Source organism: Hypanus sabinus, chromosome 4, assembly GCF_030144855.1.
Source record: "Hypanus sabinus isolate sHypSab1 chromosome 4, sHypSab1.hap1, whole genome shotgun sequence".
Classification (NCBI taxonomy): Eukaryota; Metazoa; Chordata; class Chondrichthyes; order Myliobatiformes; family Dasyatidae; genus Hypanus; species Hypanus sabinus.
This window is the reverse complement of record NC_082709.1, coordinates 143,593,373-143,619,797: the sequence shown is the minus strand read 5'-3', so window position 1 is coordinate 143,619,797 and position 26,425 is coordinate 143,593,373. Positions and strand designations below refer to the sequence as shown.

At 38.8% G+C, this 26,425-nt stretch overlaps 1 protein-coding gene across 6 annotated transcripts in view; it reads left to right on the top strand.

Annotated features, from left to right (window-relative positions):
* Nucleotides 1-26,425, top strand: part of bcor (BCL6 corepressor) — a 279,875-nt gene that overhangs the window by 194,271 nt on the left and 59,179 nt on the right. The window lies entirely within an intron of this gene.

The following is a 26,425-nucleotide window of genomic DNA, read 5'->3' as shown; positions in this document are numbered from 1 at the left end:
CTCAGGGATTTCCGCTAATCGATCTTGCCGACTAAGCTGTTGCGTCGTCAAAGGGGAATACAGCTAGTTGCCTGCCTTCCACAATTATGCAAAAATCAACCATCCGCGATCAATATCTCCTAACGTCCCTTCGAATTTATCTTTGTTTTCAGGCGGTCTTGACTGGCATCTCCGCTTTTGAGCCAACCAGCTTTTCATTGTGAATTTGATTATCCTGTTTAAAGGGAGTATGCAACACATTCAGCGAGAGCGCGAGGATCGCGATTATACTGTTGCGGTGAAGGGAGGGCAGCGCAACCGGAAAATGAACTCAGTCCCTATGGAGCCGAGCTTCGTTGTGTCTGGCGACTAGGAGCTGCTTCTAAAATGGCGCGGAGTCTGTGCGGAATGGAGAAAGTCCTGTAGTTAAAGTTAATCCCATCGCAGAGCAGTGCGGGACTGGTTGATAAATGAAATGTTCAGAAGCAATATCTGCAAATCCGTGAATAACCACACGCCCATGTCCACCTGGTTTATTGATCACAATGAATCCAGCCGGATTCTTGATGACGGACTGAGTTTACTGCATGGCAGCTTCGCTGTCTTACATTCACTTCTCGGTGGCTAGAACTCAACAGCGTCCGTCTGTCCGGACGTTCGCGTTCTGGTTCCGCGTAGCATGCAAGAATTCCAAGTGACAAATTGAGTATTTTTTTAAACACTGTACCTTCCGTCTGTCAAAGCCTTCCGGTACAACTTTACACATCTGCAACTTTCTACTTCGCCTAGCGGCCAACGGAAAAATCGCCCCCCCTTCTGAAATTGTAAATACGGACTTATATAAGTCTAGTTAACCGCGGATTGCCGCCATTTTACAGTTGAAAGGATCAACGATTTCTGCGAGTAAATGTATAAAGTATTTATCGCAGAAAAGATCAAAAGAGAAGGCTGTTAAATGAGAAAAGACCATGTCTCTTTTTCGTGCTAAAGCCCCTCTAATCAATTCGATGGTGTAGATTTTTATCAGAGTTATCGGTCAGACACTGAAAGTGAAATTTCTCCTATCGTTCCCCCTTTTATTCTAAACTGGCAATTTGATCCCGCCAACAGATTAGAACAAAGGTTACATGTGTTTACGGACCAGCCCTCAAGGTCATTTCTCAGTGGGCTGCACGTGATGTGTCCGGGCGCACTCCTCGTCCCTAAGTTATGTATCGCTTTCAGCTGTCAAACAGCCCTGAACTGGTTGCCTTGTGTAATAATTACCAGGGTTGGTCGGCGAGATAACTTGTCCTATAATAAATTCTAGCAAATTCCCCACACGTAATCAGCCTGTTGTCTAGCCAGAAAAAAACATGGGAAGCAATCCACTACTAGATAATCTACACGGACTAGCTCGCGCATGGTTAGAAAAATAAAGATTGTTTTTGTTTAAGTCACTAAACTATCAGAGTGATTTTTTAAAAACCAAGCACGGTGCTTCCCAGCAATACATTTTTTTCACATTACTTGTGTAACGTGACGTGCAACCTGGTCCCAAGAGTGAGTTAAGAATATGGTGCTGTGACTTGATTTAATTTACATTGTGTTAATTCCATTTGTGTTTAACGTGAACGGACTTTAGGGAAAAATAGACTCATTAACAGTAATGAATGACACGCTATACTTTACTTCCGGATACCTGTCTATGTTATTAGTATAAAGATACTATTAGACTTTTAAATTGGTGATTTGTTGTTTCCTCATGTAAAATATATTTCTTGAATATGACTTTCCCATAAATAAGGTGACCTGGCCATCTGAACATAATGCAGCATCCCAAACAATCATGGATATTAAAGATCAAAAAAACAGCTGACAGCAACACATATGGAGAGAATAAACAGTCAATGTTTCTGGTCAAGTGTCTTCTTTCCCTTCCTTCCCAGTACTGATGAAGGGCCTCGGACTGAACTAGTGACTGTTTATTCCCTTCCATTCATGCTGCCTGACCTGCTGAGTTTTGCATGTTGCTCAAGATTTCCAGCATCTGCATGTGTTTATAGGTTGTAACACTTTCTGTTCATAACATTTGATTTCTACTGAAGGGTATAAATGGGAAAGTTTGTTTTTGGAGTAAAAGCATAGCCTTTACAGAAATATTCTGAATATTATCCTCCATGCTCACCTACCTTTACCAAAATGACTGAAGCCAGGAAGTGAAATAGGAAAGCATCTGTGTGATCCTGTAAATAAAACTAATCAGACCTTTCAAGTTTTGACTAAATCCTTGATTACTCTCACCTTGGTGGTCAGGTAAGTTAACTAATGGGAAATATTGCCAGTGGTTGTTGCATTTTTGCATTTTGCTTGATATATGTGATGTAGCTAATTCACAAATACACCATCAAAAAAAGAACATAATATAGATAGAGAGGTTTTGCAGTAACTAACTGGCTGGATAGGGGATTGATATGCTATAGTTAGCATTATGTTTTTGAGCCAAGCTGATCATTTTTATGACTGAATAAATATAGATCTCTATGTTGCTGCTATATAAAGAAATTAGATAGATGAGTTAAATTCACTGAACAACTGGCTTAACAAAAAATATGCTTTGACTTTTTCAACAAGCAGCTGTAAAAAGAATAAGACCCTGTGTGTCTCTCTCATTTGCCATTGAGCTGCTCATTTCCACTTGTGTCCTAAATCATTTTAAATAGCAGAATTCTGTGCTGCCTATCTTAATCATATCCCAGTTCCAATAATCTATTTGTTCATGTCTGATTAAGTTTACTAATATATTGTCAAATTATTGTAAGTAATCATAAAATTCCATTTATTTATGACTATGCCAACCAGTTCTTCAACACTTAGTAGTCAGTTTCATATATAGAATAATTTACAAGGGGATCATTGGTGATTATAATCTCTTCCTGTTGTGTGAAGTCATGTGAGTGATGGAATAGGAGTAAAGAAGTTATTTATACACATATCACTTAATATCATCACCAAGAATTAGTCACACACATGCACAAAATGCTGGAGGAACTCAGCAGGCCAGGCAGCATCAGTGGAAGAGAGTAAACAGTCGATGTTTTGGCCAAGACCCTTCAGCAGGACTGCAGAAACAAAGATTAGACCTTAAAGCAAGAAGATGAAGGGAAGGCAGGAAGAAGTACAAGGTGGTAGGTAATAAATGGAATTGGGAAGGGGGGAGGGGCTGAAGTAAAGAGCTGTGAAGTTGGTTGGTGAAAGACGTAAAGGGCTGGAGAACGGGGAATCTGATAGGAGAGGGTAGAAGAATATGGAAGAAAGGGAAGGGGGAGGAGCACCAGAGGGAGGTAATGGGCAGGTAAGGAGATGAGGTAAGAGACAGAAACAGGAATGGGAATGGTGAAGGAGGGCGAGTTGGGTGGCAGTTACTGGAAGTTCAAAAAATCGATGTTCATGCCATCAGGTTGGAGGCAACCCAGATGGAATACAAGTGCTCTTCCAACCTGAATGTCCACCATTGTCCCTGTACCAAAAAAGACCAAGGTAACATGCCTGAACGACTGGCGTCCTGTCGCACTTGCCTCAATAATAAGCAAATGCTCAAGATTACATCTGCAGCCTGCTGCCACACAAACTGGACCCCCTACAATTTGCCTCCTGACACAGTTGATTGACAGATGATGCCATAGCCACTGCTCTACGTACTGTTCTTACACATCTGAAGAAGATAGATGCTTATGTGAGAATGCTTTCTTGTTCTACAGTTCAGCATTCAACACCATAGATTCATCTAGGCTTGACAAGAAGCTCAGTGATCTCAGCCTTGCCTTGTGCAGCTGGAAGTCAGATCGCCAGCAGGTTGCAGGCACAACAGCGCTTCTTTCACCTCAGATGCTTGATGAAGCCCCAAATCCAGGGGCACAATAGAGAACATCCTGACTGGCTGGATCACTGCCTGGTATGGCAACTTTACCTCCCTTAATCGCACGACTATGCAGAGAGTGGTGCAGACAGCCCAGCACATCTGTAGTTGTGAAATTCCTGTGATTCAGGACATTTACAGGGACAGGTGTGTAAAAAGGGCCCGTAGCATCATTGGGGACCTGAGTCACCCCAACCACAATTTATTCCAGCTGCTACCATCCAAAAAGCGGTACTGCAGCATAAAAGACAGGACCAATAGGCTCCGGGATAGCTTCTTCCATCAGGCCATCAGACTGATGAATTCGCGCTGATCTGAGTGTACTCTATATTACATTGACTGTTCTATTTATTATAAATTATTATGATTGCACATTTTGATAGAGATGTAACAAAGATTTTTACTCATGTATGTGAAGGATGTAAGAAATAAAGTCAATTCAATTCAGTTCATTGCAGCAGTAGAGGAGGCCATGGACTGACATGTTAGAATGGGAATGTGAAGGAGAATTGAAATGGGTGACCACCGGGAGATCCTGCTTTTTCTGGTGGACGGAGTGTAGGTTCTCAGTGAAGCTGTGAGAATCAGTGGGTTTGTAAAAGATATCAGTAGATAATCTGTCTCCAGAGATTGAGAAAAGGAAGGGATGTGTCAGAAATGGAGCAGGTAAATTTGAGGGCAGGGTTGAAGTTGGAGGCAATGTTGGTGAAGTCAACAAGCTCAGCATGGGTGCAGGAAGCAGCCCCAATGCAGTCGTTGATGCAGCATAGGAAAAGTTGGGGAGAGTGGCTTGGGTTTTCAGCATCTGCAGATTTTCTGGTCTTTGACCTAGAATCAGTTGCTGGAGTTACTTTATAAGGTACACACATTACTGCTCCATATTATATACACAACACCTTAATACTAGTTACTAAAATTTTTAAGTAACCCTGGTTGGTATGAAATCCAATTATTGTTTCTATGTCCCATTGTTTACTTTTGAACACAACATTTCTAAATTTCTCTTTGTATAAAAGACATGCTGTTGAATTTCAGCACTATGAATTGCGTGCACGTGCGCACACACACACACACACACACACACACACACACACACACACACAGAGTTTGAAATACTTAAGTGCCAGAAACTTGGAATTAAAACTTAACAGCACCTGACTGATTAAAGTTTAATGTTGCCAAATAATATAGAAAGTGTAAAATATATTTCATTTCCATTCTGACAGATGGCTGTCATTTAGATTGTGGCAAAAAGATTCCTGTTTTTTCTCCTCTTTCTCTCCCTTCCTTGAAGTGAGCACCTATATAATCTTTTGTGAATATGGATTATGATTACTCCATCTGCGGTGCATAATACATTCATAAAATAACTCATCATTTGCAATATAGATTTCCCAATACTCAAAACAATGCATGCACCTTTTTCACCTCTATATATCTGTAAGTGATGAATTGCAGTTTAAAAATTAGTGTGTATAAGGAAAAAAAGATATCTCTCATAAATGTTACCTCTGACAATGGATTACAGCTTTGCTTTGTGGTAATTAATGCTGTGAGTTAATCGGCGTCCAGCCAGTTTGCAGTGTAGCTGATCTCTTGGCTTTGAAAATCTGTTTTCCATGTTTTACTTTGTAATGTCGATTAATTCTGGAAATACTCCTTTTTATTTGGATTCCACTATTAAAGTGGATCCTTTAACTTGTTATATTAAATTACTTCGCACAAGGGATAAATATAGTAGGAATGTTTACATGTTAATAAAAATAAATGTAATAGAAGACAGATAAAAATGGTATTCTTATACTACGTGGTCCTATGACATTGCTATCCATTTTGAAAATGTCACCAACTATCAGATCCATATAGGGGTGCATTTGCGTAGTAACTTTTGCATTTCTGCCAAGGTTTATGTATAACCATTAATGCTGACGCGAATTGGTAACCGTGACCTGACCTGACTGGAGCAAAACTGAGCGAGACTTCCTGGAGTGTAAATTCAGTGTGGTGTCAAATCAGTTGTCAAAGTCTGATTCTTATGCCTTCTTATTCGCAGACCTTCTGACACCTTTATGCTTGCCTGCAATTAATTTAAACGTTTAGACAATGGTGATGCAGCTGCCCACAAATTTAATTCCTCTAAGGGCCCTCTCGAGTAGCAAATTAAACACGCAGCCATTATCATTTGGATTTTACCCGCATGAAATAGCAGTTATATCCACGTACTTATAGATACACAACAGAAGTGGTCACGCGCATTTCCTGGGCCAGTTATAGAATTAAACGGTGACTTCTCTTAGCAACATCGCAGTTCATACATTTTGGCGTAAAGGAGTTTGGGGTTCCTTACACAGTGTTTGAATTTGGCGCCACACCGGCTCAGTTTGATACTGCACGGGGTGCACGTTCATTATGCATATATACCTGTATGCGAAGTCTTCAGATTGTAATTCTACTCCACTTTCAAAATGTCTTCTTTCTGCTTTCAAACATTTATAGATTCAACTGTTATGTCACAATCACTCATCCTCTTTCCAAACGGGACATTTAAAACTATAGGCAAGCACGAACTCACTAATGTAAACAGGGATTGCCCGGCAAGAACCTGTTAGTATTTGTAATTCAGGTTCCAGTAAAGCAGGCCCAGGATTGTTAACTGTAAACGCACTTCCATCCCCAAATGATGTATTGACGTAGTAGTTGCGGAGAAAGTTTTACACAGTCCGAGCAGCCGGCCGTTGACCTCCCGAAAAGGTCAAGAGGCAGATTAATAATAAAACATGACATGACAATAGGTCCCGACTACATTTTTTACAGCTTAAAACATTCTTCATTTTGTGTAAATACACAACTACATCCATCCGTACATATGCTTATACCGCAGACACGAAGAGATCGCTCGTTTATTTACAAAACTGTCTTGCCAGCTGGTACCACTTACAAGTAGTGTCATGAGATCACATTACTTAACAGGGAGGCCCGTGTTCGGTGCCTATTGCAGATTTAAAAAAAAACACGTATGAGCAAGGATATAGTTGTATACATAATCGACATGTATAGAGTACTAACAGAATTACTAAAACCTGGTTGAAGCAACATTGGAAATTTCTGACATACTGGCCTTTTTACTTTCTGCCCTCCTACAGCACATGAATTAGCAGACCCAGGCGCCACACAGTGCGGTGTGCATAAAATTAAAACCTCTGGGGAGGGAGGAATACAGATGAAATATCAAAAATCTCCCTAATCACTACTCCCCGTTGAATGATTCCTGGACTTCTATCTTCAATTTAATAACATTGATAAACAATGCACTGTTTTAACTGAAACTTCAAAAGAATGATCGAAGATGATGTCTGACCTACGTTTAAACAGATGATCCAACTACGAAATGTAGGTCGTATTGAGATTTCTAGTGATGTAACCTTCAGTTGAAGAAATTATAGATGCCCGTGGCAATGTTCTTGGCGATGTTAGTATTGCCTTTAATCACTGAGGACTGAGAAAAGTTGTCACCAATCTCTCCCTAGGGTCGACTAATTGTATTCAAATTTTCAAACTAAAATACTATTTTGAAATATAAAATATTGTTTTGCCACATTAATAAGTTAATACAACTATCCCAACGACATCACGAGCTGGTTATGTGGCCTGTTTTACTCGGTATCAACATTATAATTTACCACCAGAGGGGGGAGTCAAGTTTAATCTGTACACGCACGAAAGGTGGGGGGGTGGGTAGGTAGGTGACTGCTTACACTGGAAAGGAATTGCTAAAAACGAAACACTAAACACCTATAAGCATCATTAACACTGGCTAGGTATATCCTAGTAATCCTATCGTGTAGAATAATTTTAACAGTACGTTGCCAGACAAATGTAGCTGCCCTCTTCACTGAAATCCCTATCGCTATTATTATTTAAGAGTTCGCTCAGTTAAAGCATGTAACTGTTGAAATAAAATTATTGCTGGCGCCACAGAGTTTTGGGGCAACTGGTTTCGTGGTTTCGGCAGTTCACTTAGTTGAGATTGAAGTTAAATTTAAGATTATTTGCTCAGATTCGTAGCGTTCTTTAAAAACTGCTGTCAGTTTTATCATTCAAAATGTTAACATTTTACTGCTGCAGAGTACTCGGTAGACTGTAGGTTACTGTAATAACAAGATTTCAGAATGAAGCTACAAGTTTTAAACGGGGAATGACGCACCTTTGACGTCCGAAATATTAATAAAACGGTAGATTTTATAGCGAATGTTAAGAGGAGTTTAACTGATGACGATTTTGGTGGTCTTAATGGTGCTCTGGGATAAGTAGTTTCGTGTGGTGTGAATTTCTGATGAGCTATATTTTTATGTTCAGTAAACATCCGATAAGCAGGGTGCGTAATTGGGTCTTTATTTGTTTACGCAAGATTCATTGGGACAATCAATGAGTCGACTTTTTTGTTTATGGGTTTCCTGCAGGTACCGTGATCATTCCTCCCCAACCACCTCTCCCGCTTTCCAACCCCCCCCCCCCGGGTCAAGGCTCCAGTACGGGAAATTGTTTTTTTGTTGTGGTTTATTTCGCTTCACTTTTTCCCCTCTGCTCTGGCTATTTCGACTTTCGCTTCTCGGAGTCCTTTTAATCCTTTTTCGCCGACATTCCCCCCCCCCCCACCCCTTCCCTTCCCTTCCCTTCCCTTCCCTTTATTTCCTTCTCCTCCCCTTTTCCCTCTCTTGCTTTGTCTTTTCTTCTCCGCCCTCGCGTCCACCCCCACATCCGTCTTGCTTCGCTGTTTAATTTCTCTTTCGACACCCTCGCCCTTATGTCTCGTTTCTGTCTCCGCGTTCTTTATACCTCTTATCTCGATGTCTCTGTTTCTTTTCTCTGTCGCTTTCGGTGTCTAATTTTACCTCCTCTGGTCTCTGGAGGTACTACGCTACTGGCGAAAGCAGCGCTTTATCAGTAGACTCGAGTCGCCTATGCCAAATGCCCCGGGGGAGCAGCACGATCTCAGTTAATCCTAACTAGTTTGTACCCTGCGGAGATCAATGCGATAACCATCGTCATGTTTGGGTTGCACAGCTCTGCGAACCACGAAAAACGCGTTGACAAACATTCAGAAGGCGCCTGAGTGAGTGCAGATGTCATCGAATCAGAGCTCCAAATCTACTTTTACGACTTCTTAACACGATTTGCTGAAGAATTAACTCTCCGTCAGAGAAAAGGAAAATCGCGTGACTGGGAAACAAAGTCGCACTTTTCGTTCTGCGTAATGATTAGAACTCTCGACAGATTGGGTGCGTTTGGTTGTTTTGTTTGTCAATGATGCTTGTTCATGGTTTTCATTCAATCTGACCACTTTGCTAGCAGAAGTGCATATTTAAAAAAACTTCATGTCCTTTTAAAATGAAAACCCCATGCGACTTTTACAGCATAAATACCAGTATACCCACCCTTGCCGTTTAAAGTAAAAAGTGCTCCTTATGGAACTTAAAGTCGGTCGCTGCAGATTCGTGGGTGATCGATTTGAAACCATTTTTATGTCACTGCCTGAGATGAATTTCTGCTATCCTGTATTTCTGCCTGAAGCGATATTGATCATAAGAGCACTTGAAGGCCTAAATGGAGTGCATTTAAAAATAAAAATGTTGCACTGACTGACATCCAGAATTATGTCTACAACATTTGAATTTCGTGTTTAGTTAATTAAAAATACTTGCATTAAATGCACTAAACCTACCTGAACCAGTAAACATGCCATAAAGTGAACTGTGTGTACTTCAGTCTTTGATGGATATAGTTTCTTCGCTTTAGAGACGTCTTATTCTATTCTGGAACTTCATAATAGTCAACTATAGTATTTAGCCCTGATGCAGACGGACACATCAAGTTGCAGCTAGTACACCCACTCTGTGCAAATTTAAGGGCAATGTTTTGCAGTAATTTAGTTTTTTTTAATAATTTATAGTTTGACTGTTAATAACAATTTTTTAAAGAACAAAACTGAAAAGAATAAGGAAAAATGTAATATTTGGCTGAAGACCCCATTCAACAGATCAGCCTGAGAAACACCTGAAAACTATTGTTTCCATTCTTCACACCCACCACCCCCACTTTGTTACCCTGTTCTGAAAGATGCTGTTAACCTATAATCTTCCTCACTGCACACAATAACATTACCTCCATAATGGGATCCTTATGTCAGTGTTAACTGTATTACCTGTCTGATGCAGCTGCATGACAGAAAGAACCAGTACATCAGGTATGACTACCAGTAGGGCTGAGGAGCCTAGCTAACCTAAAATAATGATAAAGTTTATAAAAATGGTTGAGCCAGTCTCATAACACAAACTACAAAAAATTCCCTGAGCATAAGATATGATGATGAACGTTAATAGGGTGCAGGCTTATCATAACTTAAGTCAGAGCTTCATACCAAATGTTCAATGTACTTCTTTTAAGATTTTGGCAGAAAATGTAGAAATAAACTCATTATGTCCTGGTATATATTTGATTTTTATGATTATTTATGCTGCAGTTTTTCAAACTATTGATAATTGCTTTGAAATTCCTTGCATGGATGATTCTGTGACATGGAGGAATGCTTCCCAGAGTTTGCCAATTCTCCTCATCCCCAGTTCACAGGAGGCTTTTATCTGCCTTCAGTTCAAGGTGACACCTTTCTACCCCCTCGTCTTTGTGCAGTTAATCCTCACACTTTATTTTCCTTTCAGTTAGACTTACTTATCTCCCAAATTTCATTTCCACACTCCTCTTCACCTGCATTTCTTGCTCCACAGATTATTTCTCTGGGTGACCAGGAATGTTTCCACGAGCAGTATTTCAGACAATTAGTTTGCAAAATCAGGAATATGAGCCCTGCAAAATGAAATGAAATATGTTCCTCCCTTCTTGGCAGTGTACTTCCTACTGCTCATCTAGAGATTGGGAACAAAAAAATGACACACAAATGATTTTGTGTATTGCATAAGAGTGGTTTTAACTGCAATACATTAAAATTAAACATTTGAACATGTACTCCAATTTATTGATTTGCTTCCTAATGAACATCTAGAGATAAATTTTCCAGTTTTCATGAAAAAATTAATAACATTAATGTAGATTTGATACTAGTTAAAGCTTTATTGTCATTGAGGACAACGAGATTACACTGCTACTCTGTTCAGAGCAAAACAGTGCACTGACAATTCAATGACTGAAATCACAGTGAAAAATTTAAAAATAACATCTGAGTTATTTAGAACGACATCTAAGTTACAACTGAATTAAAAACAAACTCTCGAATGAAAGGAAACAGTGACTGCCCTATTCAAGTTTTGCACATGCCCATGTTATAAAATACGATTAAGTATGAAATAGCATCAATAATTAAGCCCATACTTAGAGATTGTCCGTAGTGCCTCTGGCGTATGGGTGGGTGGGGGCAGCATTGTTCAGTTGCATGACAACCCTGGGGAGAAAGCTGTTTTCCAGTCTGGATGTTTGTGCAGAGGTGTTTCTGTATCTCCTGTTGGATGGTAGGAGATTGAACAGGTGATTACTGGAGTGGGTTGAGTCCATCATGATTTTGCAAGCCTGCCATAGACAGCGTGAGTTGTAGATGGTTGCCATATCTGGTAGTTTTGTCCCAATGATGTTCTATGCAGTCCTGATCACTTGTTGAATTGCTTTTTCATCAATTGTGTTGCAGCTAGTGTACTACACCATGCAGTAGGTCAGTATGCTCTCAATTGCACTTCAACTTAAGTTTACTAGCAGCTTTTGGAACAGATTTGCTCTCTTTAAACTCTAAAATAGTACAGGCGATGTTGAGCCTTCCTTATTATCAAGGAGGTGTTGGTGGTTTGTGATGTTCACTCAGAGCTGGAGACCCTTTTCACTGCTTCACCATTTATGAGTCATGATCTTCTTGATTTCCTGAAATCAACAATTCCTTAGTTTGTTTGATGTTGAATGAAATGTTAATGGTTATTGCACCATTCAGACAGTTTCTGCACTACCTCTCTGTACGCTGTTTCATTGCTATGTGTAATGAATCCAATTACTGTTGTCTTCAAGTTTGATGATGAAGTTGGTGGCACAGGCAGAGGCACACTCATAGGTGAGAAAAGTGTAAAGTTGGGGGGGTGGGGCTCAGTACTCATCCCTGCAGTGCACCCGCACCAGTGTTCAGGGTCTGGGAAGTTGATGTGCACTTGCTTAGTCTGACTGTCTGGGGGCAATTGGCGAGAACGTCCAAAATCCAGTTTCAAATTGATGTGTTGAGTCCCAGATTGTGTAGTTTAATAGGCAACTTGTAGGGGACTATGGTGATCAAGGCAGAACTTTAGTTGATAAAAAGCAATCTTGGGTAGGTGTCCTTTGCTCCAGGTGTTCCAGTACATTGTGGATAGTGATTGAGCTGCTGTCCTCGATTGATCTGTTTGCCTTATAGGAGACATAACCAGTTTCTCCAGGTACTTGTGGGTGAGTGCAACCTATCTGTAGCTGTTGAGGCATGTTACCGTTGACTGCTTTGGGATTGGTATGATGGGTCATGTTTTCAAACATGCAGGGACCACAGCAAGGGAGAGAGAGAGGTTACAGATTTCAGGAAAAACCTCTGCCAGCTGGTCAGTGCAGTGTCTCTGAGGATCCGTTTGGGTATGCATTCTGGTCCACCTGCTCTGTGTGTGTTGATACTTTGGAGGGTACATCTCACCTCTAATGCTCAGTGCCAGTGCTGTGTCCTCCTCAGTTCTCAAGGCTTTCATTACTGGTTTGTTGTTGTCCCGGTCAAATGGAGCAAAGAAGTTATTTAGCTCCTCAGCTAGTGTGGCATCATTGTTTGCAGGGCAGGAGATTTTTACTTTGCACTCAGTGATGTACCCAACACGTTGGGGGTTGGTGGTGTTGTTGAAGTGCGTCTCTGTTTATTGCTTGAATCTAGTGGTTTTAATGCTTCTGTTAAGATTTGACCTGGCTTTGCTGTATGCTGCGGCAACACTGGATCTGTAAGTAGCATCCTAAGCCCTAAGGAAGTTCCTGACTTCATTGTTCATCCATGGCTTCCAATTCGGGAATACGCAGCTGTTTTTATTACTGGTGACATTGTCTATACAACATTTGATATCGTGTATGACTGTAGTGGTGTATTCCTCTGTCAGTTCCCAAATCGTGTGTTGCTTGGCATGCAAACAGGTTCCAGTCTATGCACTCAAGGCAGTGCAGAAGCTGTGAGAGAGCTCCCTCAGGCCATACTGTCACTGACTTGGTAATTGGTTATGTCTTCCTCATCACTGGTCTGTAGGCTAGAATTAGAAATAAAGACAAGTGGTCAGACACTCTGAGATGAGGGCATGGATACACCCTGTATGCACCTTCAATATTGGTGTAAACCTGGTCCAGTATATTGTTGCTCCTTGTGGGACATTTCACATTCAGGCAAAATTTAGGGAATACGGTCCTAAGGCTGGCTTGATTGAAGTCATTGGCTATGATGAAGGTGCCATCAGCATGGACAAACATTTGCTTATTAATAACATCATACAGTAGTGCTAATGCTAACAATACAATTAAGCTGTGTTTTTATAGATGGACTGGATCTTAAATTATTTGAAATTCAACTTGCAATATGCAGTCTATTCCATGTAGTTCAACTATTTGATGTAAATAAATTTTTTTGGATCAAAGAAAACTGGTTATGTTCCATCTGCAACTGTAAAGCCAAAAGACTGATTATGATGGTTTAGATAAGCATCCTTCAGCAAAATCAAAAATATGGGATAGCGGAACTGTTGCGTACTACAACATGTTTCATTTTATTCCCAGAACCTGGAATGAAAAGAAAAACTGAGCTGAACGAGCTGAGTAGGAAGGTCAGAATACAAAATAGTGTGAATGTAATACTAGAAAACCAATATAATTCTAGAAAGCAACCAAATATCACAAAACAGTTGTAATATAAATTAATCTTGCATGTGTAGCACTGTACACTATATGAAAGACCAAAGAGATTGAGGAAATGGATAACAAAAATGTTGGCTGCAAATAGGTTAGGTAGAATACAAGGTAGGTAAATATTGAAGGCTACTATTTGGAAGAAATGTGGGACCGTTAATTATGGCATATTAGGTGCTTATCTACTGTAGTTAAAAGTGAAAAGGATTTCTGTCACTGCTCCTATTTTAAGCACTAAATTCCAGAACCCAGATACTTTTTTTTCAACTCCTTTAATCTATCAGTTTTAAAAGAATGTAAATTCATTATTTACTATTCACTCTGCTAAAGGAAATTGGGCCTTCCTGGTCACCACTCTTACGCTCCTGTTGTAGATCAAACTTAATTCTCCCTTCAGCTTCTCCTTTTCTTAAAAAAAAGTCCCAATATTCAGTTTTCCTTCTTGGCCAAATTTCACTGACCAAAATCACATTCTTTGATATCCCCTCTCTTCATATTGAATCTTTGCTGTGTTGTGGCTAGAACTGTATGTGGTAATCTGGCTCCATTATGATTTTATCTAGCTCTGGCATATTCTCCCTGCCTTCCCTCACCATCGTGCCCCACACCCTACTTTTACTGTTTTCTCTATCTTTTCTAAAATATCACAACCCTAGAACATTAAGCATATATTCCTGTCCCTCTCTCAACCAAGTCTCTGTTATGACAACAACATTATGGTTCCATGTATTAATCAATGCTCTATTTTCATCACTCTTATCCATAATACTAACATTAAAATACACACATACTTCAAATTTGTATGTCCTGTTGTGTTTATTATCTTGGTCCTGCCTATTTGCAAGTAAAGTAGCAGGCAGCGGCACTTTCCATCAAAATCAAGGAAATTACACTGCAAATCTCACCAACAAAAAAAAACTAACACTGTTTACAAAGAGATCATAAACCAATCCAAAACAAAATATGGTCCTTAACAACAATGTAAGTACATTAACCTTAACAGTTTACAAGCCAGGATAACACTAGTCCTTGCAGCATCAGTCAATATTTCATCTTATGCTGAGCCATTGTGAACCCCACTCAGCACTAATGAACCAAATTATCTTGTTTTGGACAGGGTTGCCTTACTTAACAACTTACCAATGACCTGACTTACCAACATTCACATATTTTTAAACCATTTTTCAAGCTAGTGAAAATACTAATAAAATGTTTCGTGATATTCATTAATGATGGATACAATATGTATTCCATAAGTTTATTATGGATAGTGTTCAGATGATTGCTCAATGAATAAAAGAATTATAGCAAGTGCAAGTGGTGTGATATAATATAGAAAATAAACATTTGTAATTTATACAGAAATTAGATTATAGTTTTCCGTAATGGAACCCATATGGAACTCAGGCTTATTTTAATATTTATTAAAAGGTGTCTAGATTTCATATGTCTACCCATAGTATAGCATTCTATACTAAAGATTTTGTATGAAACTTTTAAGTTTATGGATTCTTGCACAACAAACATCTATTTTAAGTGGGAATCTAACAGAGCCAGGGCACTTCCACAGAGGGTGAAATAAACACAGACCCAAGAGGAAGCTTAATCGGGGAAGTAATCTCAAGTAAACATTTTCACTATGATTTGTTCAAGTCCGACGCTGACAGAAGCTTTGGAGCCAAGAATGCTTTTGACTACAAAATATGACAGACATACAGGATAACAGTAAAGGGTTGCAAAATAATTTAAAAGGAAGAGTAAAAGTGACAGCAAAAATGAATGATAGGCAATTTAGGTATTTTCAGAACTTATTGATGAAGAACTTATTGCAAAAGTTCTGCAAACTCCTGCGAATAGCACTTGTTTACCCCAAATGAAAATTTGAATGACATAATCACTTCTTCACATCAAACTCTGTGCATTGAACTCCATCTTTCATAATACAAACTAAACCATATCACATATTAACTTAGCATTCCATGACTAAGTGCTGGAGTATAATGGGCAGTATAAATATGTCACTGGTAGGGAAGTTATTCTTGAAGAATCTTAGGGTCAGGATTTATGAACAATTAGAAAAGCATAGCCTAATTAAGGACAGTCAGCAATGGCTTTGTCTAACTAACTTGATTGAGTTTTTTGACAAGATGACAAAGGTGATTGAAGGTAGAGCTGTGGATGTTGTCTACATGGATTTTAGTAAGGAGTTTGGCAAGGTCCCTCATGGGAGGCTCATCCAGAAGATTAAGATTCATGAGTGAGATCCATGGTGAATTGGCTGTTTGTATTCTGAATTAGCTTGCCTATTATATATATCTGATTTTAAGTGGGAATCTAGTGGAGCCATGGCACTTTAACAGAGGGTGAAATAAACAGAGACCCAAGAGGAAGCTTAATCGGGGAAGTAATCTCAAGTAACACACACAAAATGCTGATAGAACACAGCAGGCCAGGCAGCATCTATAAGGAGAAGCACTGTCGACATTTCGGGCCGAGACCCTTCGTCAGGACTAACTCAAGTAAACATTTTCAGTATGATTTGTTCATTTTTTAAAATATATGTATGCATGTATATATAAAAGAGCAAAAGCTAATTGAGAAAATAGCTGGGATTTCCTTAGTTTATATGGGACACTATGCTGCTTAAATGGGATAGGAGATCTTTGCTGAACAGTTTCTAACTATTGTCAATTGCGTGCACTTGTGCAGTGTTAGGCATTACACTGTATTTAGAGCTGACAGTTGTTAAATAGAGTTAGTAGTGTGTGTTTGTGTTCAAAAAGTCGAGATTTTTGTCACTGAGAGTTTGCAATAAATAAGCAGTAAGACAATTCAGAACTGTTTTGTTCACTGTGGTTTCAAGCATTCAGGCTTGGAGATGCCAGAAACGTCCAGAAAGATGAAATGATTTCACTACTTCAAGTTAGCAACTATGATGAATTTGAAGGTATCTGTTAAGTTTTAATTGTTAATTAACAATTCAAAGGAAGACTCAGCAGTCCAGGAATGCAGGTCTGACTTTTTTTTTAAGTGAGCCCTGCATGTATCATGTGATAACGTGCAATTCATGTAGTTTTACATATAACCATAATGAATGAATGAATTATCTAAACAACAAAGGATGCTTAATCAAACAATATATTCACAAGATTATCCAAATGTTACTGAAATATTAAATACATAACCCTTCTTATATATAATCTCCAACTCAGTTGCGTCTCTGCAGTTTCCACTGAAACAGTGATTTCAATTGCTCTTTTAAATGTAGGTTGTGCTTCAGTTAGGAGCCATTTTTGAATGCTTTCTTGAAAGATTCCACAAACTAAACAATCCCTCAGTGCATTAATTAACCCTTTCTTAGAACTGACAATGATCAGACAATCTCTTCAATTCAGCTATGTATGCTGAAATGGGCTCCCCTTTTTAAAATTCTGCTTATGAAACATAATGTGTTCAGCAATTAACAATGGCTTTGGTTTTAAATGTTCCTGCATTCCTTTCACAACATCAGCAAAGTTCATTTCTGCTGATTTGGTTGCAGCAGTTAAACTTCAAAGAAAACTATATGTCTTTTTGCCCAATGCACTCAACAAAATTGGCCAAAATTGTTTCTCATTGGCCATTTTATTTGCTTCAAAATATTGTTGAATTAGCACAGTATGCATGAGCCAGTCATCTATTGTGTAATCAAGCTCATCAATCTTTCCGAAGTAGCCAGCCATTTCTGCTTCGTTGAGAAGTAGTTGGGAAGCCGAAAAGTCTGAAAATAGACAAGTCACCTGGACCAGATAGTCTACAGCCCAGAGTTCTGAAGCATGTAGCTAAAGAGATTGTGGAGAAATCAGTAATGATCTTTAAAGAATTGCTAGAATCTGAAATAGATCTGGAGGACTGTAAAATTACAAATGTCCCTCTACTCTTTCAGAAGGGAGGGAGGAAGAAAGGAAATTTATAGGTGAATTAGCCTGACTTCAGTGCTTGGAAAAATGTTGGAGTCGTTTATTAAGGATCAGGTTTTGGGGTACTTTAGAGGCACATGATAACATCGGCCAAAGTCTGCATGGTTTCCTTATGGGGAAATCTTGCCTCATCAATTTGTTGGAATATTTTGAGGAAATAACAGGCTGGATAGGTAAAGGAGAGTCAGTGGGTGTTGTTTATTTGGATTTTCAGAATGCCTTTAACAAGGTGCTGCACACGAGGCTGCTTAATAAGATAGCCCATGGTATTATAGAAAAGTGACAAGCATGACTAGAAGATTGACTGATTGGCAGGAGAAAAAGAGTGGGAATAAAAGTTTTTTTTTTATGGTTGGTTACCGATGACTAGTGATATTCCACAGGGTTCAGTGTTGGGACTGCTTCTTTTCACGTTATATATCAAGGATCTGGATGAAGTTTGTGGCCAAGTTTGTGGATGATACGAAGATTAGTGGAGGGGCAGGTAGTGTTGAGGAAGCAGGGTGCCTGTAGAAGGACTTAGACATATTGGGGGAAATCAGCAAAGAAGTAGCAGATGGAATATATTACAGGGAAGACCATGGTCATGCACTTTGGTAGAAGGAAGAAAAGTATGGACTATTTTCTAATTGGGGAAAAAATTCAAAAATCAGAGATGCAAAGGGGCTTGGGAGTCCTTGTGATGGATTCCCTAAAGGTTAACTTGCAGGTTAAGCCACTGGTGAGGAAGGCAAATGCAATGTTAGTGTTCATTTTGAGATGACAAGAATACAAAAGCAAGGATGTAATGCTGCAACTTTATAAGGCATTGGTCGCATTATATGTGGAGTATTGTGAGTAGTTTTGGACCTCTTATCTATGAAAAGTTGTACTGGCATTGAAGAGGATCCAGAGGAGGTTCACAAGAATGATCCCTGCAATGAAAGGGAAGTTTGCTGGCTCCAGGCCTGTACTCACTAGAGTTTAGAAGAATGAGGGAGGAATTTCATTGAAACCTATCAAATATTGAAAGACCTGTGGAGAGGATGTTTCCTATAGTTGGGTTGTCTAGGACCAGAACGCACAGCCTCAGAATAGAGGAAAGTTCATTTAGAACAGAGTGGAGGAAAAAATTGTTCAGTCAGCTGGTAGTGAATCTGTGGAATTCACTATCATAGACTGCAGTGCAGCCAAGTCATTGGGTATAATTCAGGTGGAAGTTATAAGTTTCTTGAAACATAGATTGGTGGGTTAGTAAGTTTGCGAATGATATGAAATTTGATGGTGGTGTAGATACTGTAGAAGACAGGCAAAGGATTCAATGGTATTTGGATTAGTTACAGGTCTCAATGGAGAAATGGCAGATGAAGTGTTGTATTTTGGAACTTTAAATGTAAAGAGATAGTACATTGTTAAGGGCAAGACCCTTAACAGTATCGAATCTTGGTGTCTAAGATCATAACCCTCTGAAAATGGCTATACAGATTGAGAGAGTGGTAAAGAAGACATGGAATTGAGTTCAAGAATCAGAAAGTTATGCTGCAGCTTTTTAAAATTCCAGTTAGGCCACATCTAGAGTTTTGCATTCAGCTCTGATCACCCCATTATTGGAAGGATGTGGAGGCTTTGGAGAGGGTGTAGAAGTTTACCTGAATGCTGCCTAGATTAATGTGCTTTAGAGGAGAGGTTGGATAAACTTGTTTTCTCTGGAGTGGCAGAGGCTGATAGAGGTTTATGAGATGAGTGGCATGGATAGACAGCCAGCAAATTTTCCCCAGGGATGAAATTTTACTAAGTATTTGGGTTGCATTTCTGTGGGGGGGGGGGGTTAAATTCAAAGGTGATGTATGGAGCAAAATTTCTTTACAGGGTGGTGAATGCTTGGACTGCACTGCCTGGGATAGTGGGAGAAAAATATGATAGGGGCATTCAAGAGGCTCTTAGATAGGCTCATGGATGTGCAGGAACTGGAGGGTTATGGACATTGTATATGCAGAAAGAATTAGTTAACTATTTAATCACTAATTTAGTGCAGCACAGCATTGTGGGCTGAAATGTCTGTTCTTGTGCTGTACTGTTCCATGTGCTGCAGTGGTTCATTGTGTCAACCATCCAGTATTTAAACAGAATTGAATATAAATCAATGTAGAATTAAATCTAATAAAAATACATTGTCAGTACAGACCCTATTATACACCAAAATTCCTGTTAGGGTGTTTGCAAATGTAGTTTCTTGATGCTGTCCAACAACCAGCTGATAAATTTTCATACAGTACAACTTAGCTATGATGTCTAATTCTCCTTAAATGTAATTTTTTTATACTTTAAAATTAAAATGGGATTTGATCAGGATCATTGTTGCAATACTTTTTCAGGATAAGGCTTCTATAGTTTTGGATCTAGATGTTATACTTGTGATACAAATTAACCTCTACCCAGCTGAAATTTTAAATTATGAAGAAAATTCATTCTGTCTTCATTAGAAGAAATGGTTGAACTACTTACAACTAAGATGCAGTTTCTACAGATCACCTATTAATTCTTTCAAATATTAACCCACACAGAGGCTTAGAGAAAAGTCTGGCAGGGAAGCAGTTGAGAAAAATAGATAATATTGTTGCAATTGCAGAGAGCTTTTGTGCAATCATACCTGCAATTATGGTTTAAAAAAGTTAAAGAGCATATGAAGTAGCAGTAGGAATAATCTAGTTAGCCCTTTGTGCCAGTTCAACCATTCATCAGATTATGGCTGATCTTCTAATTCTACTCTATTTTCCTTCACTTTCCCAATATCTGTTGATTCCCATTATATCCATAAATGTATTGATCTTAATGACTGAGCCTCCACAGCTTTTCAGTGTATAGAATAGTGAAGTCTCGTCATTCTCTCAAGAAGAAATTTCTCCTCATCTCTACTCCTTTCTTTATTCTGAGATTGTCGCTCTGATTCTGGAATCCTTAACTAGGATGATCTCTCTACATTCATCCTGCAAAGTCCTGTAAGAGTTTAATGAGTTTCAATGAGATACCCTGACATTCTGCTGAATTCCAGACAATGCAGGCCAGATCTATTCAGTTTATCTTTAAATAGCAAACCAGTCATTCCTCTAACCAAACCAATGAATATTCTTTCTATGGCAAGTACAATCTTTCATGGTTAAGGAGACAAAAATTGCAATATAATCCAGATGTAGTGTCATTGAGCCCCCTACGTGTAATGTACATATCCTCTTGCAATCAAGGCCAATATATAGTATTTTCCTTGCTAAATGTCAGCAGCTGCATATTGGCTCTCAGCAATTTGTATACAAAGACACTTTGGTCCCTTTGCATATCAACATTACCCAATCTTCACCATTTAAAAAAATATAGTTTTCCTAAACACACGGGTTTCTACAGATGCTGGAAATTATGTAAATGTTTTCCTAATTTGTGCACCAAAGTTGATATCTTCACGTTATCACATTAAATTTCATTAACCATTTTCTTGCCCATCCCTTCAGCTTGTCATTATCTCCTTGCACCTTTATTTACATCCTTGTGCCTACTCACAAGTCTCACGTAGGTATGTATCTAATTTGTTCCCTTCTGCCAGATTGTTGATACAGATCTCCAATAACTGGTGAAAAAATACTAATGAAGAAGACACAAATTGCTTAAGTACTTGCCTTGCAGGTGGTGCATCATAGCTGAACTAGTTTGATTTCTGGCACAAGTTATTCCTGGACTTAATGGGTAAGATTGATGTATTAATTTGAGTCAGCAAGGATTGTGTTACATAAAGATTCTAAAAATGATTGATAATAGGCATTGAAAATCTACTTTCTCTGACTAGAAAGTTAAAATTAGGCAGCCTAATTCCAGGATAGTGAATCAACAATTTAGGATTGAGATGAGGAGGAAATGTATTTACTAAGGCGATTATCAGTCTTTGGAATTCTGTAGCCCCAGAGAACTATGGATACTCAATCATTGAGCACTTTCAGGACTGATATATATTTGTACATTAAGGATTTGAGTTCCACATTTATCAATGGACACAGTTTAGTACTTTTAAGTAAGTATAGGATTATCATGTAATTGTACAGGGGCTTGCACCCGATCGCTCTGGAGTTCAAGTCACTGCTAAATCAGTTAGAAACTGTTTCAGGAACTCATAGAAAGATTGGCTGTGGGTGGGAAAGTAATCATGATGCACAGGAACAGCTATGATATTTCTGAATAATGAACCATACTTGACGGTGTGTGTGGCCTATTTCTTCTGTAAGAGTGAGAGCACAGCTTGCTTTGTGAAGGCAGGAGGAACATATTACACTTATTGATTTCATTCATTTAGACTTTTATTTTAATTCCTTCGGAGGTATCTTGCTGGTTAGGTTGCTCAGGTTCTGGGAAGCTTATTGAAACGTATAAGAATTGAGTGTCTGCTAAATTAATCAGGTACCTTTTTTTTAAGAGTTCGACTGATTTGGTAGTGACCTGAACCCTAGTGTAGTTAGGTTTGGGTCCCTGTTAAACGATGATTCTGTCCCTCTCTGGATTAATGATATGGTTGCATTGTTAAATATAGATTCCCACTAGTTCATAGTTGAGAAGTCATGTGTCTGCAAGAGTTTGCATTCAATGAAGGAACAAAGTTGATCAACATACACTTAGTTCTGTAAATAAATAGGCCAGTTAATTCCACTGAATAACTTCAGCAGAAAAATATATGTGTATAGTATTTTTTAAATCTTTATAAAGCCTGTGCAACTTCAAAAATAAATACCATTTTTATTAATTATGACCTTTGTGCAAATTTTAAGACAGGATATTACTTTGAAAGGAAATGTAGCTTTCTTCTCTAGGCTGCAGACAGTAGCAGTTTGTAGATGTCTGTTCCAGTTGAACTGGTTTTTTTTTTGCCTGCTGAATTTAACCGTCTTAATTTAAATTTATTTAGGGCTTGCTATGTGTGAGATTAACAACACCCAGTTTCGTTCTATATTCAGGGAAGGGCTATACTTGGAAACTGGAGTATAGAGTGTGCAGTTCTGGTTGGTGCATTACAGGAAGGATTAGAGGGCTTTGGAGAGGGTGCAGAAGAGGTTCACTGGGATGTTCCCTGGATTAGTGAGTATTATCCATAAAGAGAAGTTGAACAAACTTGGAATGTTTTCTCTGAAGCATCAGAGGCTGAAGAGTACCTGATAGAAGTATATGGCATTATGAGAAGGTATAAATAAGTTAGACAATTATTGTCCTTTTTCTGGGTAGAGATGTCAGGTACTAGATATACACAGTTTTAAGGTAAGATGAAGGAAGTTTGAATGTGATTTACAAGGTAGTTTTTTATGCAGAGATATGTAAGAGACTGTAATGCTGCCCAAGAGAAGTGGTGGAAGCAGATACAATAGCAATGTTTAAGAGGCATTCAAAGATGCATACAATATATGGAGAGATAAAGATGGGATTTCATTGGATTGGCATCAGGTTCAGCAGACGCACCATAGGCTGAGGGATCTATTCCTATGCTGTTCTATGTTTAAGTGAGAAGCCACCTACTTCATGTTTATTCAAAAACTCAATTGGAGAAGGGTGTATCCCTAATTCAGCATTGTTTCAACATTCTCCTGTTGGTTTCCTTTAACCTCTGCTGATTTTTACATTTGTGGAAATGTGATCATTGTGTACATGTGAAGATGATGCTGAGTTCAATGTTGTGAATGAGCTTCTTTAACACTCACAGTCAGGGTGCCAGAAAAGATCATTGAAGTAGACTAACTTAATAACAGTAACTCAGTGTTCATCAATTCCTCTCACTGTCAAATTCAATGACTCTTCACTGTCAGTTCAGAGAGCATTTCTTGAAATAGATCTACAGTATTGCCTTGGTCTCCCCTGCCTTGTGGAATCAACTTCAGTGAGTGTCAAGTACCACACCTCATCTAGTTTTTAGTTCCAGGTTGCAACTCTTGATGATGCTAACCTTTTCTTCCAAAGGACCTGAAGAATGTTCACAAAGGCCAGGGAGAATTAAACTGTTCATGATCATGAACTGTCTGATTAGCTAGACCACTGGAAAGCACGGCAGTTTTTCTCATGGGGGTGTTCTTAATACCAGCAGAATGTCAGTTGCTCTGAAGATAGTAGCAGCTTGTTTAGATATGCAGGAAGGTAATCATGCTCATATTTACTGAATAAAAGAAGCAACAGTGTCAAGTGTCAGAAGGACTTAGACATATTAGGAGAATGAGCAAAGAAGTGGCTGATAGAATACAGTGTTTGGGAAGTTTATGGTCCTGTATTTTGGTAGAAGAAATAAAAGCGTAGACTGTTTTCTAAATGGGTAGAAAATTCAAAAATCCAAGTTGCAAAGGGACTTGGGAGTCCTCATGCAGGATCCCATAAAGTTTAATTTGCAGATTGTGTCAATGGTGAGGAAGGCAAATACAATGTCAGCATTCATTTTGAGAGGACTAGAATATAAAAGTAAGGATATAATGTTGAGGTTTTATAAGGCACTGGTAAGGCCTCAGTTGGAGTATTGCGAGCAGTTTTGAGCCCCTTATCTAAGAAAGGATGTGCTGACGTTGGAGATAGTTCAGAAGATGTTCGTGAGAATGATTCCGGGAATGAAAGGTTTACCATATGAAGACTGATTGATGGCTCTGGCCTGTACTCCCCAGAATTCAGAAGAATGAGTGGTGATCTCATTGAAACCTATTGAATGTTGAAGGGCCTCATTCGAGTGGATGTGTAGAGAATGTTTCCTATGGTGGGCGAGTCTAAGACCAGAGGACAAAGCCTTGGTATAGAGGGATGTCCATTTGGAATGGAGATGAAGAGGAATTTCTTTAGCCAGAGAGTAGCGAATCTGTGGAATTCATTGCCACAGGCATTTAAGGCAGAGATTGATAGAATCTTGATTAGTCTGGGCATGAAGGGTTATAGGGAGGAGGCAGGATATTGGTGCTGAGAGGGGAAATGGATCAGCCATGATGAAATGGCAGAGCAGACTCAATGGGCCAAATGGCCTAAATCTGCTCCACTATCTTATGGTCTAATTGTAGGGATGTGCATTTTCTTTTTTAAACACATTTTAAAAATCCTATCTTCTCCACTGAAGGCATCAGTTGTTTCTCTGAAATGCAGTAACTGAGCATGATTCTCTCTGGTGCCTCATATATGTGACTTATTTATTTGTGAGCAGCAGTGGTGTATCTTGTATCAAAGTAATATTACAACTGAGGATTTTCTTCTTGAACTACTGATCCTAGACCTGCATTTCACCATAGGCTGTTGGATTCTAATTAGGAACACTCTTTTCTCTTTAGTAGGATGTTAGAGTTAAACATGAACTAAAGGTCAAACTGGGAGCATTGTGGGTCCATATGACAGGGCTCCCAATTAGCATCCAGTTCCACCTACATCTGAGACTATTTATACTAAATTTAAGCAGATTACTATCAGGCATGTTTCTGAAACAACTGGTTGTAGTCATAATAAGAACAGAGCTGCATTGCTGGAGCATTTTGAAATTACAGTGGACGGTGTACTTGACTATCTGCTTTCCTTTTGCAGTCTGTCGACTTGATGGAAGTGGTTTCTGTGGTGTTTAACTGCTGGTCCCATTAAATATCCAGGGCTAACCATTGAAATAAAGGGGTAGTTGGGAACTCTGGTGCAACAAAAATATCTCAAGTTATAGGCCCAGGTGCATTAGAACGTGAAGGCTCACCACAAAAATGTATTAACATGAATAGTGGCAGTTCTGGCAGAGGCCAGTAATTCACTCAATTCTGAAAGTTATGGGAACTTTTAGTGCCATTTACAGCTTGTGATTTTGTGCATTCTTACAGGAATGTAGCTTGCTTGCCATAAATTGGTACTCACACAGATTTCCATTCCATGTTACACCCTGCAATGTGGTACACCTAATAATTATGCAAACTTTTTAAAGCTTCATGAGAGCACAATTAAATCAACAGTTTTATTTTTCTTTTGGAAAGATTTTAACACCAAATGCTAGTTATGATAATAGTGCTACATTCAGCGGATTAGGAAAACATTAAGCATCACCAATAGTATTTTTAAAAATAATTACTGAAATAATGTTTACATTACACAATTGTTCATGCAGTAATTTAACAAAATCCTCTAATGAGTTTACAATTGTAAAAGCCATCATATTGGAAAAATTGGTCACATCCGGAGAAAAAAATTATAAAGAAATTTCTTTGTGGGACTGTTCTATCTGTTGAATATTCTCTTGCATAAAAAGACTCTAGGTTAGATTGCAAAGGTGGACTGGGTTAGCATTTTTCACAAGCAATGGAACAGCCACAGTTGGCTCGCAACTTCTCAAAGATTGCAAAATCAGATGAGGTTCACTTTTTAAATCATTTTAGAGTGATACTGCAGAGTAGTGGCTGCTTGTAAATGCTGGTTATTGGTATAACTTGCATTTTAAAAATTGTCAGATTTTCTCTCAGACTTTTGAGGGCATTACCATTTCTACAATTTATGTATTGCTTAAATGTTTTGTAGCAACTTTTTCAATGAGGTGAATACACAACTCTCAATCCTTACCTGAGGTGTTTGTGTTCTTTAAACCATATAAGAGTGTTTTTATCTTTTGTATTGTTATTCATTTGAAATGAACATATATTCATAGAGTAGAAATTTG